The sequence below is a fragment of the Bos taurus genome, chromosome 1, assembly GCF_002263795.3.
Source record: "Bos taurus isolate L1 Dominette 01449 registration number 42190680 breed Hereford chromosome 1, ARS-UCD2.0, whole genome shotgun sequence".
NCBI lineage: Eukaryota > Metazoa > Chordata > Mammalia > Artiodactyla > Bovidae > Bos > Bos taurus.
In genome coordinates, this window is record NC_037328.1 from 55,223,195 (window position 1) to 55,227,782 (window position 4,588).

General features: G+C 36.4%; 1 non-coding gene across 1 annotated transcript; it reads left to right on the plus strand.

The window, feature by feature from the left end:
* Positions 1–205: 205 nt before the first annotated feature.
* On the plus strand, positions 206–311 carry LOC112448372 (U6 spliceosomal RNA). Its single transcript, XR_003036753.1, has one exon. It is a non-coding gene; the product is annotated as a U6 spliceosomal RNA (small nuclear RNA).
* The last annotated feature ends 4,277 nt before the right edge of the window (positions 312–4,588 follow it).

Consider the following 4,588-nt stretch of genomic DNA (forward strand, 5'->3'; position numbering starts at 1 on the left):
ATAGAAAAACCAACAGATGGATACTTTCTCAGCTTCTATACAAATACCATAGCTTGTGAGTGGAACAGGAAATTTGAGGGATAATAATGATAACAATAAGCAAAATGATATTTTTATTAAGTCTGAGAATGTATCTTAAAAATAAAACATTTATAGAATGAATCCAGGTGACTATATAGGTTTTATTTTGAGAACTGTAAAACTTGTAAGACTTCAGCAGCACATATACTAAAATTGGAATGATACAGAGAAGATTAGCATGGCCCCTGCGTAAGGATGACATGCAAATTCGTGAAGCGTCCCATATATATATATTTTTAATTGTGTATTCCATCCTTAAAAAGTTTGTTCCTATTTCATTATGGGCAGTTCACACAAGGCAAAAATATTAAATGGTTGATTTTAGTGTGTTGTATAACTTTGCTGTATATCAAACTAATTTTTACAAGTTTTCATCCTAAACCTCAAATCATGTAATTAATAATTTACCTGTTTATTTATGACCTAATTGTGATTCTTTTATTAATAAAAGCTAGTGGAAAAGGAAAAAAAAACTTGTGAACAATGATATGCACTGACTGACTCTCTTTTTATTGAAATTTAACAAAAGAGTATGCTAACATAAGGATTTGTCATATTACTTAGAGATGTAGCTTATATTCTTTTTTCTTGTTATATGTGTTGTTAAAATTTGCTCCTTTTTTTAATCTACACTTTTGGTCTAATTTTTTTCTTTATTAGGCAATTCTGTATATTTTTATGCTGGATAAACTTCCTTATGAAAATATCAAGTTATCCTACAAATGCATGGCCATTCCAACTTAAATATACAATTAAAATATGTTGACTTAACAGAACATAAAAGAACAATTGTATAACTGTTTCAGTATATGAAGAAAAGTCATTTGATAATAAATTCTTAATTTTTAAATAATGTAGCAAAATCAGAATAGAAGGGAATAGAGAATAACTACCAAAAGCCTATGGGGTTGTATAACTGTATGTTTAAAAATGGTTGAATTGGTAAATTTTACATTATTTTTTTAGTTTAGCTATTTAGTTTAGCATATTATGTATAAAATATACATAAATATTAAAAAGATAGTGTGGGAAGATACAAATAATTATGTCATATTAGTAGCATATGCTAGATTATTGAGAAAGCTATATTGAATACTTCAACACAAATTCAATTATCAATACTACCAAGTTTAAGAACTACAATACTGCTATATATGTTTTATTGATCACTTTTGTTTTCTAGATAAGAACTTAATATTATCTCATTTAATTGTTATAACAATCCTATGAGATAGAAATTAATGTGTGCATTTTATAGATGAGGCATCTGTGATTCAGGAAGTTGAAATGAGCTGCCTGAAGCCACACAGCTAGAAGGTGCTGAAGCTGTAATTCAGACCCAGATCCATCTGACTCTGACATTGATGTTTATAGCGCTTTTGCTAGTGCCTCCTATGGTTACATTCATTAAACCTCACTGGACTGAACACAAAAGGACATTTTTTTTTAAATAACATAAACAAAACTGGACACTCTAGAAATGTGTGTACATCTTAATTCCTGGAACCAGTGACTGTGACATCATTTTTCAAATGGCCTTTTCAGACATAATTAAGGATTTGAAGTGAAAAGATTATCCTGTATTATCCAGTGGATGCAAAATTCAATGATATATGTCCTTATAGGAGGTACACAAGGGATATTTGCTAGAGAGAAAAGGGAGTGGCAGTGTTACCAAGGAGGTAGAGATGGGGCTGAGTGCTCTCACAAGCCAAGGAATGCCTGGAGTCACCAGGAGCTAGACGAAGTAAGAAACAGAAGCTTCCCCCAATTCTTTGGAGGAAGTGTGGCCCTGCCACACCTTAATTTTGGACTTGTGGCTTCCAGAACAATGTAATAATTCCTGTTGTCTTAATAAAAGAAAAAAAAAAACTGTAGAAAAACATCAAATTTAATAGTGAAAATGTAAGAGGCATGATCACTAGATGAGAAAAAGACAAAAATGCCTGCTGTCATTATTTCTACTCAACTTTGTTACTGTTAAGTCTTAACTCCTCCAAGAAATTAACAGTCAGGAAAGAAAATCCCAAAATGCCCTTGTTTGGAATCAACAGGGAAAAAAAGTCACAGTAGTCACAATGTATCATTCTTTTTAGTGAGCTGGGGAGCTATGCTGCCATTTCTCAAAATTGTCTGTAGGACCAGAATACCCAGGAATCTTGGAGAACAAAGCAGACTTTTTGCTTTTCCACTTTTTAATTTTATTTGCTTCTCTTTTGTATTCCCTTTGCGTCTTTTCCCTATCATTCACCTCACTCTGACATTGGTTCCCTTGAGTAGAAAACATTGTAAAGTTTTATGACCATTGGAGTTGGCATTTTTCTGTTAAGTCATTGTGTTTGATGGATATAGGAATCATTGCTTTAATTTACTATGTGATTACAGTAAATATATTAAATCAACACTTCACATTTCTGAAAGCAATTTATTTTAAAAATACAGTATGTTTATGACCAGATATTAAAGTCATGTTTATATTCTCATTTTAATCAAATTTAGGACAGAAAATCTCTTCAGCAGTTGAGATAACCACAAAATAAGTCTAAGTCCATAACTTGGCAGTAATTAACTTAAGGGGTAGTGCCGGGGTCCAGCCCCGGCTGATCCAGGGTATTCGAAGCGGGGACGGTGTCGGCGACCTATTTATTTAAATATTTTATCAAAGATATAAAGAGTAATAGGATGAAGAAAATTCAGTGGAAAAAAGAGGCTGAGTAGCTCGGTTTATGCGGGAGACCAATAAAACTTCAAGACAAGAAGTTTGCACCACTTACGTAGGCCGCAGGCGTCCTTCCGTTCTCCCGAAGGAGAGGAGACACTGAGGCCTCCCCGGTCAGATCTTAGAAGCCCAGGCATAATTAGTAAGCATGGTGGGTTCCGCGCTCCAGATGGAGACTCAGCCAGAGTGGGAGGGAGAGAGACATGGGGAGACCAGCATTTCGAGAAACTGATCCCAATTCTTTATTTTCCAGAGTCTGTTTTTATACACTGAGATGTTATACAAAAGTCACGTGGGGACAGCAGTCCTGACTTTTATTAAAGTCAGGTGCTTCACACAAATGTATACAGAGGTCTTAGGGGTGTTACATCATCTTCTGGCCAGGGGGGGCCTGCTGACAATTTACGACCCTCTCCTTGTGACAATGGTCAGTCAACCAGGACACTTATTTCTCCAGGGGTGATTATTCTTAAAACAGACGCCACCCAAATAAAGTTACATTCCTATAGGGTGAGGGTGTAGTGGGTTTTAGTTAAGGAAAGAATTTACTTAGCCTAAGGTCTAATGTGATTTATATCAAAGGTTAATACTTATTTCTTCTATATATTCATTAATGTGTGTAAGGGCAGGGGATGTGGAGACTTAGCAACAAACATTGGCTCAACAAATGAAAAACCCTTCACCAATACAATTTCTAATCAGCCCATTATACTTATACTATTAGTTTTCTAACTTTTCTAAGGAACCTGTTTTTAGAAGGTTTAAAGCATCTCGTGCCTCTCACGGTTGGGAGGCTGTGAGCAATCACATGTGGCCGGACAAGCCTGTCAGGCAGGCTAGAGAACCTTCAGAGGAGTTTGTAGGTTAAAACACTCTTATCATGCCCAGGAATTATTATTAACTGGAGCTCTAAGTTAACTCCTTCTCCGAAAGAGGTGGTGGGGGACAGCCCCCTGTAAAGTCAGAGGTGTAGGTGAGCACAAAGTAGTAAAGTAGGCAGGCTCTGGTTATGGGGGTAGATGCTTGAGGATTTCCAGGGGGACTCCTGAGGCTCAATCCCGCCTTTGCGTATGTTGAGCCTCCTTCCTCATGACCTTTGCCACGGGCAGAGTACCTCACTCTGGCCCCCAACAGGGTAGAAATTATGTTTGGAATAATCCTCAGAAACTGGATATTGAGCTCTTGAAAGCATGTGTACTGAAACTGTGACTACCTTTATCCTTTTCCTTAAATATAGAGAAGGAGGTAGAATATGAATATGGTATGTGGGTATATCCAAGTGGCTTCCCTGGTGGCTTAGTGGTAGCGTATCCACCTGCCAAGCAGGAGATGTGGGTTCCATCCCTGGGTCGGGAAATGCTCTGGGGAAGAAAATGGTAATCCACTCCAGTATTCTTGCTTGGGAAATCCCATGGACAGAGGAGCTATAGTCCATGGGGTTGCAAAAGAGTTGGACATGTCCTAGCAACTAAACAGCAAACAGCAATATACCCCAATATAGCCACATTGTTCTGGGATTTGATAATTGGTAGAAACTAATTACCTCTACCAATGTCTACCTCCATGATTAACTTTGTGGTCTTGGACAATTCATTTCACTAATATGGGCCTCCGTTTCCTCTCCCTATAAATTATTAAATTCAATTAGGTCATCTCTCAAATGGTTTCCATTTCTGACATTCCTTGAGTGTTTAAACACAAAATGATGATATCTGCTCTTCATCAAATAGGATTTATATATCTATCATTATGCTAAATATTTTATCTGCATTTTTATTAAATCATCAC